At 43.0% G+C, this 16,709-nt stretch overlaps 1 pseudogene across 1 annotated transcript in view; it reads left to right on the top strand.

Moving 5' to 3' along the window:
* LOC146975263 (protein NLRC3-like) overlaps positions 1 to 5,877 on the top strand; it is a 51,706-nt pseudogene extending 45,829 nt beyond the window's left edge. Inside the window, exons 5-11 of the transcript XR_015037409.1 lie at positions 258 to 336; positions 497 to 725; positions 1,252 to 3,049; positions 3,161 to 3,570; positions 3,764 to 3,768; positions 5,110 to 5,156; positions 5,309 to 5,877. The product of XR_015037409.1 is annotated as a protein NLRC3-like (transcript). The remainder of the gene's footprint in view (positions 1 to 257; positions 337 to 496; positions 726 to 1,251; positions 3,050 to 3,160; positions 3,571 to 3,763; positions 3,769 to 5,109; positions 5,157 to 5,308) is intronic.
* Positions 5,878 to 16,709: the final 10,832 nt, after the last annotated feature.

Here is a 16,709-nt window from a genome sequence, read left to right as displayed (position 1 = left end):
GTCTATTTTCATAATTAAAAAAAAAAAGCAAAAAACTTAAAATCTCGTTTTTGGCACTCAACGCATGGGAACGAAAAACGAGAAATTATGTGGTTGGCACTCAATGAGTTAATAGTTTACATGAAAATAATGAAAAAAGAGCTGACAGAAGAGACAAATTCAGAGACATGTCAAACATACCATCATGGACTTAAGATTCTATGTGGCTCTGTGTGGGCATACATGATATGAGCTCATTCTTCATGATTCCCCCACAGAGTGGACCAGGAGAGCTCAGAGGTTCCCAGTGGTCAGTCTGCCCAGCAGCATCAAACACACCTGGACTCCATATTTATGGTGAGGACATGTCCAACAGCTGCTGTTACATCTGTTGTGTTCACCATCATCTCCATGCTGCACTTTGACACCAGTGGATTGTCAGTCTGTCCAACATGGATCTGATGTTTGGCTCCATGCTTTTAGTTTGATGCTGTCACTCATAGAGTTTCTGTTCCAGCTGCTGGAGGAGAACATGATCACTTTTGTCAAGAACGAGCTGAAGAAGATCCACAAGGCTCTGAGTCCAGATTACCCAGAATGCTCAGGGAGTCAGAGGGAGGATGAGGAGGTGTTGGACGGTGAGGATGAAGAACAGAGGAGCAGCAGCAGAGAGGCATTAGTGAAAATCGCAGTGAACTTCCTGAGAAGGATGAAGCAGGAGGAGCTGGCTGAGTGTCTGGAGAGCAGTAAGAGGATTTCTCAAAAGATTCAACATGATGTTTACAGCCATATTCACCTTATTTTCAAACACGGAAGTAAATTTTGACAAACTTCCGTGTTTTTGTGCGGCACTTCCGGTCATGTGAGTGTGTGTTTTATTGAAAGCAAGGCTGGGTGTGCGTATGAAAATAGGTAGTCTCACTCGCCAGCTCCTCCAGAGAAGAAGGATTAGAAAATAGGTTACAGTGGGTTTTTTAGGTGGTGTAGCTACAAGCAAATCTTATATTGTCTCTGTACAAAGGCAACAAAGACCTTTTTAAATGTGAAAACAGTGGAGATAGCTACACAGTGGTCAAGAGTGCTGGACCGAAAGTGTCACACAAAAAAACCGGAAGCTGGTTGCATTCAGTCTTGCCTCCATGATTCCGTGAAAAATAAGGTGAATACACATGGAGAGAAATATACTGATATATGTGTTCCTAGGAGCAACTGAAATGTTGACTTAATAAAAATAATTTCCTCATTGATATTATTTGTTACTTGTACATTCAGGAATTCCTGTAGTTTGTGGACGTAAACTCAAATCTGTCCTGAAGAAGAAGTTCCAGTGTGTGTTTGAGGGGATCTCTAAAGCAGGAAACCCAACTCCTCTGAACCAGATCTACACAGAGCTCTACATCACAGAGGGAGAGGCTGGAGAGGTCAATGATGAACATGAGGTCAGACAGATTGAAACAGCGTCCAGGAAACCAGACAGACCAGAAACAACCATCAGACAAGAAGACATCTTTAAAGCCCCACCTGGAGGAGACCGACCAATCAGAACAGTGATAACAAAGGGAGTGGCTGGCATTGGGAAAACAGTCCTAACACAGAAGTTCACTCTGGACTGGGCTGAAGACAAAACCAACCAGGACATACACTTCACATTTCCCTTCACCTTCAGAGAGCTAAATGTGCTTAAAGAGAAAAAGTTCAACTTGGTGGAACTTGTTCATCACTTCTTCTCTGAAACCAAAGAAGCAGGAATCTGCAGGTTTGATCAGTTCCAGGTCGTCTTCATCTTTGACGGTCTGGATGAGTGTCGACTACCTCTGGACTTCCACAACACTGAGATCCTGACTGATGTGACAGAGTCCACCTCAGTCAACGTGCTGCTGACCAACCTCATCAGGGGGAAACTGCTTCCCTCTGCTCGCCTCTGGATAACCACACGACCTGCAGCAGCCAATCAGATCCCTTCTCAGTGTGTTGACATGGTGACAGAGGTCAGAGGGTTCACTGACCCACAGAAGGAGGAGTACTTCAGGAAGAGGTTCAGAGATGAGCAGCAGGCCAGAAAGATCATCTCCCACATCAAGACATCACGTAGCCTCCACATCATGTGCCACATCCCAGTCTTCTGCTGGATCACTGCTACAGTTCTGGAGGAGCTGTTGAAGACCAGAGAGGGAGGAGGGCTGCCCAAGACCCTGACTGAGATGTACATCCACTTCCTGGTGGTTCAGTCCAAACTGAAGAAGGTCAAGTATGATGGAGGAGCTGAGACAGATCCACACTGGAGTCCAGAGAGCAGGAAGATGATTGAGTCTCTGGGAAAACTGGCTTTTGAGCAGCTGCAGAAAGGAAACCTACTCTTCTATGAATCAGACCTGACAGAGTGTGGCATCAATATCAGAGCAGCCTCAGTGTACTCAGGAGTGTTCACACAGATCTTTAAAGAGGAGAGAGGCCTGTACCAGGACAAGGTGTTCTGCTTCGTCCATCTGAGTGTTCAGGAGTTTCTGGCTGCTCTTCATGTTCATCTGACCTTCAGCAACTCTGGACTCAACCTGATGCCACAACAACAAACAACCTCCAAGAAGACTGAAACAACAGAAGTCAAATCTGCAGAGACAAACTTCTACCAGAGCGCTGTGGACGAGGCCTTACAGAGTCCAAATGGACACCTGGACTTGTTCCTCCGCTTCCTCCTGGGTCTTTCACTGAAAACCAATCAGAATCTCCTTCAAGGTCTGATGACACAGACAGGAAGTGACTCCCAGTCCAATCAGGAAACAGTCCAGTACATCAAGAAGAAGATTGAAGAGACTCTGTCTGCAGAGAGAAGCATCAACCTGTTCCACTGTCTGAATGAACTTAATGATCGTTCTCTAGTGGAGGAAATCCAGCAGTCCCTGAGAACAGGACGCCTCTCCACAGATAAAGTGTCTCCTGCTCAATGGTCGGCTTTGGTCTTCCTCTTACTGTCATCAGATGATTTGAATGTGTTTGACCTGAAGAAATTCTCTGCTTCAGAGGAGGCTCTTCTGAGGCTACTGCCAGTGGTCAAAGCCTCTAACAAAGCTCTGTAAGTGTAGAGATAGTTGGATTTATTCATCATTATATAAAAACACTTCTGTCCCTTTTATAGGAGAGAGAATAAATTTTCTTTTTTAATTCCTCATAATCACCTCTTCAGACTGAGTGGCTGTAACCTCTCAGAGAGAAGCTGTGAAGTTCTGTCCTCACTCCTCCGCTCCCAGTCCTCTAGTCTGAGACACCTGGACCTGAGTAACAACAACCTGCAGGACTCAGGAGTGAAGCTGCTGTCTGGTGGATTGGAGAGTCCACATTGTAGACTGGAGACTCTCAGGTGAGGATCCATCCAGCTGTTTATCTGATAACACTTGAACACTGCAGCAGGTGTTGACAGAGGGTTCCTGTGTGTTGTTGTGTGTGTTCAGTCTGTCAGGATGTCTGGTCACAGAGGAAGGCTGTGCTTCTCTGGCCTCAGCTCTGAGCTCCAACCCCTCCCATCTGAGAGAGCTGGACCTGAGCTACAACCATCCAGGAGCCTCAGGAGTGAAGCTGCTGTCTGCTGGACTGGAGTCTCTCAGGTATGGAGAGGCTGCTGCAGACACGGACACTAGGGACTTTAAGCAACGGCAGATTTTGCGAAGGCTATGGCACCTGGAAATAAATTTCTCCTGATGCTGGCGCCATAGCCGTCAAATCCATAGTAGTCATTGAGCAAGTCGCTGATCGTTCACCACATGACAGTGGTGAAGGTAAATAAATACAGCACACGTAAGCTATCTGAGTCCTGTCAAAATGTCTTTCAAAAGGGACAGAGATGAGTTGCTCTATGCTTTAGATCAGTGGTTCCCAACCTTTTTCTTAAGGGACCCATATTTTTACCATTGAAAACTTTGGTGCCCCCCCTCCCTCCGATGAAAAATAAAATAAAATAAAATAAGGAACATCATAACTTCTTTTGCATGAAATACTTTATTATATTTCAGTAATTTAATAACAGCATGGAACAAACAACCAGGAGAACCTGTGTATGATTACAACATATTTCTTCAGAACATGTACTTTTAAAAACATAATTGTGTTTTTAAAAGTACAAGTTCTGAAAAATATGTTGTAATTTTACACTGTTTTTTTCTCATTGTTCCATGCTGTTTTTCAAATTCATTGTGACTGATATTGCCCTGCTGTATATTATTTAATGTTTTAAAACTCTTGATATTCAGTCATCTATTGATATAGGCCTATAATTTATTTGTTTATCTATTTAAATACACGAAATTTGAAATTGAAATTGAAATTTGTTTATTTCGGTCATACAACACCAACATCAAAATCAACCATTTTGTGTGAGCAGTTTAGCCAAAACATATTATACACAATTGCAACCATACACACACACGTGCGTGCTGTCTCACGCGCCTCGTCTGTTCAGGATTTTTCCTTGGGTACCACCGGGCCTAAAAAATATTCTAGGGGAAACACTGTCTTTGATTATATAAGATTTCCAAAATCGAAATCGTAATCAAAATTTGATTAAAGGGACAACGAGGAGTTTCTATTTGGTTACAAAAAAGTCTCACGTTAATGTGGATGAATACCACTCTTGTTAATGGCTCCACTTTCGATAAATATATCGTTTTGTCTCTATCGTTATTTTGTTATTTTAATTAATGTTGGAAATGCTGGGCGAGCCGACCAGCGTTTCCTTTCTTTCGGTTTTGCGGATGCTGCCCGGCGGGTCATGGGAATAATGCCGCCGAATCGCCGTTTATGGTCGGAACTACGACGGTATGTGATTGTCTTCGAATGTCTGACTTTCATTGTTGATGAATGAAAACATTCTTGGCAAAACATCCGTCTTGCACCGGTCCAAGAATTTCACCGTGCGCACGGAGGCTCATGGTAAATGTAGTATGAGAACACTTTGCTTTCCAAAACTCTTTGTTGTCCCTTTAACTGCCCAGCCCTAGTGTGTGTCTTACACTTAAGTGACATGACATGGAGAAAACACATGATGAAGTGTTTCCTCCTGTGTGTATGTGACAGCCATGTAATGTCCATGTGTGCATGCTGACAGAGAAGGTGCTGCTCTGACCCCCCTCCTCCTTTCAGGGTGTGGCCTGCAGGAACCCCATGGTTGACCCCAGGTCTGAGGAAGTGTAAGTGTGTTTTTACTTTGATTCATGGAAACAAAGCAGCACATGCAACCATCTTCACACTGTCACATCACTGACCTCATGAGTCTTCATCAAACTGTCAATAACTGATCACATGATCAATAACTGCAGCTGTGTCTCGTTCTCTCCATCAGATTCCTGTCAACTCACAATCGACACAAACACAGTGCACAGATGGATCAAACTGTCTGAGAACAACAGGAAGGTGACCCATGTGATAGAGGATCAGTCATATCCTGATCATCCAGACAGATTTGACTGGTGGCCTCAGCTGCTGTGTTCAACTGGTCTGACTGGTCGCTGCTACTGGGAGGTCGAGTGGGAAGGAGAGGTTTATATATCAGTGAGTTACAGAGGAATAGGAAGGAAAGGAAACAGAAAAGAGTGTCTCTTTGGAGAGAACAATGAGTCCTGGAGATTGTTCTGCTCTGATGATGGTTATTCTGTCTACCACAATAACAGATTGATCTCCTCCTCCTCCTCCTCCTCCAGAAGGACACCTATCACCTCCTCCTCTGTCTCTAACAGAGTAGCAGTGTATGTGGACTGTCCTGCTGGCTCTTTCTCCTTCTACAGAGTCTCCTCTGACTCACTGATCCACATCTACACCTTCAACACCACCTTCACTCAACCTCTGTATCCTGGGTTTGCACTCTGGTCCTATGGTTCCTCAGTGAGTCTGTGTTGAGTGAACCAGAGTCTCCTCCTGTCACAGAAACCTTCTCACTGTTGAACAGACAGTTCAGTCTCTACATGTCTGTCTCTGTATCTCACTCACAAATTCAAATTCGTGGATTAAATCAGTTGATTTTTTAAAACTCTTCTCAATGTTTCTTAAAAACATGTATTCCATTGAATTGGATACCTTCCATGTATTCCATTGAATTGGATAATTAATTGTAATTGCTATGTTTATTATTCTTTGCCCGAAAGAATTGAATTTTAGGCCACTTTAACCTTTTTTTCCTGTCACCAAAATATTCAACAAAACGGATATCATGGCTCACATAATTTTTTTTTTTTTTTTTTTGTATACTGTTCATCACTCGCTGGAGGTCAGCCATTAAGACCATGCTGTGTTTTTAGTTCAGCCTTCTTGCTTGAGAACCATTTATCATCAGAAACATTTATGGCTGCATTATTATTGCCATTTAAGTCCTTATATAAATATCAAAATCAAAACGGCTTAAAGACCGGGTAAACCAAATTCAGTATTTTGCTTCTTATCATATTAATTAGGCCTTAAATGTGTCCCTCAAGACATGTAAAAAATACGTTTGCCATTCATCATTTCCTTGAGGAGCTAGGCCTCAGAGACTGTTCTGTGTGCAGGTTTTGAATGGGCGGGCCTAAGTCGAAGGCCGCTTTACGTAAAGCGGCCGTACTTACATAAACCCACCCCCTGCTCTGCTCTACGTAAATACATTCAGCCAACTGACTTCTGTGGTTTTCCGTCCCACTTGCTCTTCAGTCTAGCTGAAACACGTGTTAACAGCCAGCTAGCTAAATGTAGTTCATGTTCACACACAGGGGAGACCACTACTGTCTTGTTCATTCATATAACGAGTTCACAGTGCTAACGTTAACGTATTCACACCGTGATAAACAGCCGTCACCGCGGGGAGAGAGGCTGACTCCCCCGTCACACACCCCTCGCAACGTTACACACACACACAGCAGCAGCAACAACGTCTTTTGACCAGAGTCTCCCTCATTAACACACTGTACGACGAAACAGCCTCCACTCACGCACACAACCAGACACACGGAAGACCAGCCATAAACTCACAGACAGAAAACACCGTAAAAAAAAAAAAAAAAAAACTCTGCCGTGGTCTCAGTCCACCACACGTCCGAGCGGACACACAGCTGATCAAACCATTTCTTACCTTCACTCTGGTCTCTACAACAGGCAGCAGCATCAGTCATCCCAGCACCACGTTAATAATCCACCGATCGATATTATTCCCGTTTTGATCGTTACTCGCAGTCTGCCCGTTTCCTCCGTTTGCATTGTCTTAAAGAAAAAAAAAAGTTTTTAGCCGCGGTAGCAGCCGTAGCCTCCTGGCTCCACTGTGTTGTTTCCCCTGGTCTGTTTCTGATCCCGGCTCCACCGAGTTGTTTCCCCCGGTCTCCTCCCACCGGGACACGGCTGCTGCTCAGCTCGGACGCCGTGTGTCACGGGCGCCGGGCGGTCTGGACCGGGTCTGGACTCTGTACCAGGTCCAGAGATAATTCACTGTCTCTGCTACTGCTTCTCCTGTCAGGACACTTGAAGCTAAAGCTAAGCTAACGTTAGCTAAAAACTTTATTTTTTTCACACAATGCAAATGGATGCAACACGCTGACCGGTAACGAGATGTAAACAGGAGCAGCATGGTGGATTATAACCCGTTGCAGCTGGATGACTGCTGCTGCTGCAACTGTTTTTGACACCAAGAGTTGAGGTAAGAAATATTTCCTCAAGGTTTATCAGCTGTGTCAGAGCTGAGGACTGGGGTGTGTGGTGGAGTGTGTTTGTGGTCACTTTCCCGTCTTTATTTCATGACGACGTGTATGTGTAGGTCGTGTATCAGAGACGTTCAGTGAGGTCCAGCTCTCCTGCCATAGGGCGTGGTTTCTTTGCCTGCAGCACGACCATATCGTGACACGCCCCCACCGTCCGGAACCAGAGAAAACTGCTCATTTATTGACAACTTTGATGCAGAATTTTATATACTTAACGACTTATATAGTCCTCCAAATTTGACAGAGTGGTTAATAATATGTTTTCCTGTGGTATTATAAACTTAAAACACATATTTATTCTTGGTTTACCCAGTCTTTAAGAACGGAGAGAAACAACCACACACACCAAAAAAAAAAAAGCTTTCAATAAAGTTAAGTCCAGGGTCGCTCAAGGAAATTATAAATCTCTCATCTCACCCCCATACAAATAGTGAGCTATCTGCTACTTTAACGAAAAAGAAAAATATCCTTTCTCAGTTTATAAAAAATATGTGGAGTTCTGTTCATACAAAAGTCTATGCTCGTCGGATGTCCACCATTTCCACTCTCTGCCTCATCTCCCAGACAAGCAATTGGTTAACTGCGGCCAGTGTATCGAAGGTGTGAGTACGGTCTTCATGGGTCGCTACAAAGACGATCCAGTGTTTGTCGAGACCGTTCTCCCGAAGTTTTTGTTGAACTCCATAGAATGTCCTCAGCAGATACATGCAGATGGAACCTGATCTTGTTTCTGTAGATCAGATGGCCCTTTGCTCACAAAGTTTTCCACACACGATCCTGTTTGGACACTTATTTCTACCATATGATATTAAGTAAATATGGCCAAAACTGATCATTGTAACAGAACAAAAATATATCACTATCCCGAATCGAGATCATTTTATCACTTGACTTTAAACTATGATGATACTACATTTTTCAAAGGTAACTGTACTTAGAACGTTTCTGACTGAGTCTGAATCTGATCACCTGTGACTTCCTGTTTTGGAGCCTATGACTCTTCCTAACAGTACGTTTCTGGAACATGAATGTTAATATGTGAAAATATCTTTGTCTAAATATGATTTTTTTTCTCTTTATTACTCTGTTTTATTGTGAATTTCTTGAATATTGCTCACTGCTGATCTTTGTGAAAATATGAATATTAAGGAGTGTCAAGTGGCGCAGTAGGTTAAGCAGGCGCCCCATGTGTAGAGGCTACAGTCCTCACTGCAGGCGGTGCCGGTCCGTATCCCGCGTTGGGCGGTCCTGTCCTGCATGTCATTCCCCCTCTCTCTGCCTCCCCATTTCCTGTCTCTCTCAACTGTACTATTAATAAAAAAGGCATAAAAAGCCCCAAAATATACTTAAAAAATAAGAAGAATTATATTAATGTAAATACAGCAGAAATAACAGCAAAATAAAAGTCTCCCAAAGTTTAGTTCTGCTCCGTCCTTCATCCAGAGGCATAACTCTAATCACTGGATCTTCAGTGTCACGTATCGACACAGGTCAAGTATTTAATATCATTGTCACTGTCACCTGTGACCTCAGATGACCTGACAGCAGCTCTGTCTTCTGGTGTCATCAGTCAAATAGTTATTTTTCCATCTTCTCAGTTTAAGTCATCCAGTGCTTCCACTTTAGAATATAAAATAACTAAAGTTACAAAATGGTTCTATGAATTGTTCTTGACCATGGTTGTTCAGTCAGTCAGAATCCTCAAGAGCTTATGAGAAGGTTAAACAATAACAAATGTACGAACGACACCAGGTGATACCTGCTCTCAGATCATCTGAGGTCACAGGTGACAGTGTTGTAGTTCCACTCCTGGAGGTCATCCCGGATTCAGATACAGAACCATGGTTATATTGATAACTTTAGATTTACACCATGCGCTCACAGCCTCCTGAAATATGAGTCTTTCTAAAGTTGAACTTGATTCTCATGTTGAAGTGAACAAACTGTCACATCCAGACTGCACTAAGATGATGGGATGGTTTTTAAAGGTCAGGCAGTTACTGCTGTCTTATTATCTAAGACATAATATTTTAGTATGCTTTATTTATCTCTATACAGAGATTATATTCATTCTGATGTTCATCTTTATTCATGTGTTTTATGTGAACTTCATTCCAAGAGTGTGTTAGTTTTGGTTACTGCTTGTTTTTAGGGTCCGGGCAGCTAAGCTGCCGGGACACTATTGTATTCCTAGGAATTCTTCTTCTTCTTCTTTCTTCTTCTTCTTCCAAGGAAGTCATACTTCCCATGGGTGAAAACTCACCAAACTTCACAGAAACATCCAACCCCATGCCAGATTCACTCAACTCGAAGGACATGTGCCCCCCCCCCTCCTAGGGGGGGCACAATAAGCATTTAAATTTAAAAACTTTAAAAATTCCTACCAAACCAACGGTAGATGCTACAGTGTTGAAACTTCACCACAATGTAGCCTCAATACTGCTGAAACTTTTGTCCACTTAAACTTATTACAAATTATGAAGTCCATCACTCTGTTTTTTTCAATAACTGTAAAACTTTTAAAATGTATCTCCTCCCACAATTTTTGCTCAATTGACACCAAACTTGCTACAGAGCATCTCCAGACTGTCCTCCACAAAACTTGTTTCTCGGATTTTTGATTAAGCAAAAATTGAGCCTACAGTGCATGAAAACGTTTGACTGTAAACAGTACTGTAAACATATACCATCAAATTCTTGATAAATACATTTTCAATCTTCCTGAAAAAAAATGACAATATTCTGGAGTCATGGTTGATGAAGTTTGGCAAATATCAGAATTTTATCTCAAAAACTGAATTTTCTAGAACATTTTGAATTCTGCTCTCATGGGAACAACTGCAGTCAATGTGAGACTGGAATTTATAAACATCATATTTTCTCTTATGAAGCAAAACACTTATCATTAAAAACAAATCACCAACATTTCCATGCTGTCAAGATGCAATTTATGTATTATCAGATTTTTGTTTAGATGACTGAATTTCTGAAATTTTGACCATTTCATCACAACAGCTGCCCGGGCACTGGCTCTCCTGAGTGGATAAATGAAGCTACACAGCAGGTCTCACTACCAGCTAATTAGCTCAGTGAGTTAGGAGCTGGTTCTTGGTGTCAGAGATTGTGAGTTCGAGACCCAGCGAGGGTGATGATGATGATGATTACGGCTCAAAATGTCACATGTCCACAAGCTGTTTTGCTGTCTAGATGCAATTTATGTGTTAACTGATTTTTGTTTAATAGAATTTCTGACTTTCTTAAATCTGCCTTGACAACAGCTGCCCGGGCACTGACTCACCTGAGTGGATAAATGAAGCTACACAGCAGGTCTCACTACCAGCCAATTAGCTCAGTGAGTTAGGAGCTGGTTCTTGGTGTCAGAGGCTGTGGGTTCGAGACCCAGCAAGGGTGATGATGATGATGATGACAGATCAAAATGTCAGTTGTCCTCAACACGAAACACAAGACAGTTGTACTGATGGTGGCATCACAGCAAGCCTCTAAGTTTAAAAATCCAAATAGTTTGGACTGGACCATGTCCGAAGGCTCCTAACATCTTAGAGTCACAGTAGATGTTTAACAAATACATATCATTATTTTACCTCAAAACGGATTTTTCTTTTTACTGTGGTTTCAAATCTGCCTGCGCGACAGTGAATGGCTTACTCAATTTGTGAAGCCACTGTTAAATGCCACTTGGCAATTAGCTCAGTGTGATAAACAACGGTCTTTGGTTCTTGAGGTTGTGGGTTCAATCCTCAAATGATGCAAATTGGACATTATAAGGTCAACTGTCTTGTCTTCCTATTCTCCTGTTTGTTGCTCAGAATTGCCTAAATTTGCCCAAAAGTAGCCCGGACCCGACCCATTGCTGCGCAGCAGCTATAATTTGTTTTGTTTTTTTGCCATATCACTGAAGTATGTTAATAGTAAATGAGTGAAGCCTAGCCCATGTAATTACTTGTTGTAGCTGTTAAAACCAATACGTTTTAAGCACACATTTTTCTATTCAAATTAAAATCTTCTTACTTAAGGTTGTGTTTGTTTTTCGTGGTTTCTTTCTCATAGAAGCCTGTTGTGCAGGTCACAGAATGCACTGTCTCTGATTTATGAGGCAGGTGTCTTTTGAGTAAAATGTTGGGAGCTGAAGCCGTGGTTACATAAAGTCTTTCTACCATGTTTCAACACTTCTCTCTGACATGTATAGACTTGATTTTTTTTTTTTGAACTAAGCATTTATTGGTGTTCATATGTATCACACATATCTTTTAGTTTACATCAGATTTTTCTTTCTGTTACATACATGTGAAAAAAAAACTAATCTGAGATATCATAGATTGACCATGTTTCACACTGGTAGGTTAAAGTATTTGCTTACAGGGCATCATAAGATATGTTTAGACAAGGATCTTAGTTAGTCATTAGGGGTGTAACGGTATATGTATTCGTCCCGTGCCGTCACGGTACGGGGGTCACGGTTCGGTGCACACAGTCACACGACGAATACGTCTGAATGAATATTAAAAAAAAAAAAAAAGTCGAGTCCTCATTTGAATCCAGGTGGCGGTAATGAGCCTCGAAGCTGCCTGCAGCCGTCATAGCAGACGAAGAAGAGAAGTGATGAGAGAGTGAAGTTAGAGGAGGAGAGCTGTCTGCTTCATTCATGTCACTGTGGCTTCTCAATGAAACAAACGGCGGCGGCGGCGGCGGCGGCGGCTCGCGACCATAATACATCCATGCTCGCGACTGGTCCACCGGACAAAGTCCGTCGGCGATGTTTCACGGATGCGCGGTGCGTCGCTAGAAACGTATCAAACACGTAGCGCATGTTCAACCCGATATGTCAATCACTGGTGCAAGGAAAAAGACAAGTTGTGTGCAACAACTTATCCCGCAGCTTTTAAGCCTCTTGACATGAACACAGACAGGTGAGGAGAAAAGGAGACCGCACACTATATATAATCAGACACATTTTGTCTGATGAAGGGCTGACGCCCGAAACGTGTGAGTGACATTAAACTGTCACGGGAGCTTTTAACTAGTGTGCGGTCTCCTTTTTTCCTTACCTGTGTCTTTCTTGGTGGTCCAGCACCTAGTCTCCAGTTTTTTGGGGGATGTGCGTGTAGCTGCCTAATATGTTTTATGAACACAGGCAGGACCAGAAACATCACCAAAGTAACTGCTAGTCTAATTTAACTGTGTAAACCAACATTGATGTCAGTTTATTGTTTTGTTTTTTTAATAATATTTTTTAATAATAATAATTTAATAATTCGAATAATAGTTGCCAGTTGTCAAGTGCACGTTTTTTTCCCTCTAGAATTAATGAATGGCATTATAACACTCCTAATGCACTTGTTTTATTTTGTATTCTTTTTTCTTTTAACTTTTATAACACAAGACAGATTTTAGTTTTACATTCAATTAGTGTCTGTTGTACCGAAACCGTACCGAACCGTGACCCCTGAACCGAGGTACGTACCGAACCGTGACATTTGTGTACCGTTACACCCTATATAAGGAGAGGGGGTGGGAGTTTATAAGTTTTACTTCTTCTCACTCCTTTTCGAATATGTATTCTATATCTCATGTTTAAATGTTTTGTCTTATTCTCTTTTTTATTATTTTATTTTCATATTCGAAACAAACACTTCAATCAATCAATCAATCAATCAATCAATCAATCAATTATACAGGGCCCCATCTTGTTGTGAAAATGTCCATCTTAAGATGAAGGTGTGCTGTAATCTTCTCCATCACATAAACCTTTTTCACTCTCTCCTGACACTGGGGTATAGCAGGAGGGAGCGGTTTTAACCACAAGACAGTTATCATCTTCCTAGCTATTAATAATAGGACATGTAATATACAGCTTCTTTTTCCCCCCATCTTCCCTTAGGGAGTGCTTCTATAATATAAAATTGTGAGGTCAGAGGTAAATCAATGTTTAATATAGAAAATAATTCTTTCTGAATCCCTTCCCAATAGTTTTTCGACTTTGGACAGTCTCAAAATATGGGGGCTTTCACACCTACCTCGTTTGGTCCGGACTTTCGGACTTTCCAGATAGTTCGGATCAAATTGACAGGTGTGAAAGCTCCCCCGGACCACGGTCCAGACTAAAGACCGAGTCTTTGGTCCAGCCTCAGGAGGTGGTCTCGGTCCGGACTATCCTGGACCAAGGTCCGCTGCTGCGTAGTGTGAAAGCATTTTTTTGGAAGGTTCGAACTATCAGACCAAATACAGGAAGTCACGTCAGATTTGCTCGTGCCGAAAAAAGTAAATAAACAGAAAAAAAGGAAAGAGGAGCCGCGGCAACCGGCGGCAACACTTGGGGAGAGGAGGAGATCATATTATATCCAGATTTGGTCAGAGGGATGGGTGTGTCAGTGTAGGCTACACTTGTAAACGTTTACACGGAATTAAACAGTACTAGAGTGTTCAATATAAATCCCCAAACGATACATGTATTTTTTTATATAGCCTATTTTTTTTATACATTGACCCGAATATATATTTTTTCCGCCGAAAAAAGTCTGAAAAAGACGGATATTTATCAGCGGGTGACACCAAACAACGTCTGCCCCAGCAAGTCAGAGCTTTTTTTTCTCTCTCACACTCACACACACAAGTGACCTGGAGAGATGCAGCCGCATCTGACAGGAGGATCGCTCGTTTGCGCATAGCGTGTGTGTGTGTTCCCGTCCACTACACAAAACAGCTGATCGCTGATGAGAGCATTTTCGCTGCGGCACAACCCTCTTTTTTTCTCTCCTTTCATCAGCTCTAAACTCACTCTTCTGCACCGCGATTACAAACCACAGCGTGCTTTCCAGCAGTAGGATATATATTTCTTTTTTTACACATATTTTTATTTTATTTTTTTCAGAGCACTTCCTATGCGCTAACGTCAGACGCACGCTCATCCGTCATGACGTCGGTAGATCCTTTAGTCCGCTGTCATAATAGCAGTGTGAAAGCAAACTTTACTGGACTATATGGAAACAATGTAACAAAAAAAAAAAATTAAGTCCGGACCTTAACCTTGGTCCGGACTATTAGGTGTGAAAGCGCCCTATGTGTGTGTGGTCTCCTATCAGGTGACAATCCCTCCTAGACTTGATTTTAACTCATTGAGTGCCGCGCTCCTTTCAAAAGTTTTAGTCAAGCGTACCGGCAATTTAGACCATTTTTGACTTTTTATGTAGAGCCATAGTGTATTCTATATTATTGCCACCAACACATACTGTAGCTCAATTGAAAGGTGTAACTTTATGCTTCAAATGGCCACAAACCGTTTGTTTCTACGTGCCTCTGTTCCTGAGAAAAGTCAAGCTAAACATGGCTGGGTTTCACCAAAATCCCTCCTTTTTTTCTAGAAAAGGAGATAGAGCAGGGGTACTCAAATACATTTGTCGAAGGGCCAGAATTTTTCTTAACAGACACCTTGGGGGCCGCACATTCAAATAGGCCTAGATTGAAATTAAATTCACCTTTTTCGTCTAATAATTTAAATATTTTTATTTTACTTGTAAGCACATAATTTTTATTTATACACTTCATGGTGTTTTGTATGATATGAAAAATCTTGACATTATCATATCATTTACATATCATGCTGGAGCTTTACACTGCTGACTTGTATCCTCAGACATGCCCTGTGATTTTCAACTTAAATATGAAAGGAGGCTGACCAACTCTGTTCTGAGGATACAAGTCATTGGTCCTGAAATGTGTGTTTCTCTTCTATAATACACATTCTACATCTCGGAGGCGACGTCTTTCCACACACGGGCTTCCTTCACCTTTCAAACGAGGCAGAGCTCAGTGGGAAACATTAGGAGAGACACAGACCGATGGAACCGGGACACAACACCGGGGGGGCTGGGGGGGAGCAGGTCGTGCAGCTGTGCGCCGCAGACATGCACGAAAAAACAATTGCGTCTCATCAAATGCGCGCGGCTACGGCTTTTGAGTTGTGAGCGTGCATGACGCGCGGCTACATTGAATGGGTTTGAGCGCGCGCAAAAGACGCTTCATCTGAACGGCCCCCATGCACGATGAAGTGCACAGTTGACAGTTGAACCAAGACGGCGGTGAAAATCACCCATGGTCTCTGCAGACAAGCAGGGAAAACCCTGCAGTCCAGCCCGCTGCCCAAACACTCGCGCATGGCGATTTGGGTTCGTCAGCTTTTCTGTATCCCAGTGCAGCGCCTCACAGGCACACAAACGCTCCGCACGTGTTTCCATGTCCCAGCGCTTTGACTTACAGGCGCACGGAGCCCGAGAAATACAGTATACAGTCATATGTAAACTAGTAGAACTCAGTCGCGGGTCTGATTGGAAGGTTCGGCGGGCCGGATGCGGCCCGCGGGCCGCCTATTGAGTACCGCTGAGATAGAGCGTCTTCTATGAAAGGTGCTCTGTTTGTGTCTGTCGCTCTTCTGACACTCGCATTTCTGGATCAAAGGGCTCGTGTAAGATAAATATATACAACAATTATTGTTCTATTCACAAAACCACCATCGGGGGCGGGGGGGGCGCCACTAAACAACAGTAACACAGTCACACCGTGCCGTGTCACAGCCTCTCGCCGCGGAACGTGAGGGTCTGTCGGCCACAGCGGCTCGGGAACACCGGTCCCACCGGTGGTCGCGGTCCGTCTGTGGTACGGGTCGGTGATGCCGGTCTGCTTTGGCCCAGAGACCATCAGATTTTACCGCGGGAGGACTTTGGGGAGGACACGGTGTTGCTCGAGATGAAGACCGGGCGGGACTGTCGGCTGAGAGCTTCCTGTTTCAGCTCCGAGCTGCTGCTGCAGCCTCGCGGGTGAGAGCAGAGCAGCTGCTGCAGCCTCGCGGGTGAGAGCAGAGCAGCTGCTGCATCCACATGCAGAACTCCGTTTGCAAAAGCCGAATTATGATAAAAACTTCCAGATCATGAGCTGTCATGAGTTTTTGATCTTCATCTATTTCAGTTCTGCTCGTCGTAGAGTCCCCAAATTTACATATAATGTGTATTAAAG

This window comes from Trachurus japonicus, chromosome 13 (genome assembly GCF_045865225.1).
Source record: "Trachurus japonicus isolate A0001 chromosome 13, Traja_1.0".
NCBI lineage: Eukaryota > Metazoa > Chordata > Actinopteri > Carangiformes > Carangidae > Trachurus > Trachurus japonicus.
This window is presented reverse-complemented; position numbering and strand designations above follow the sequence as displayed.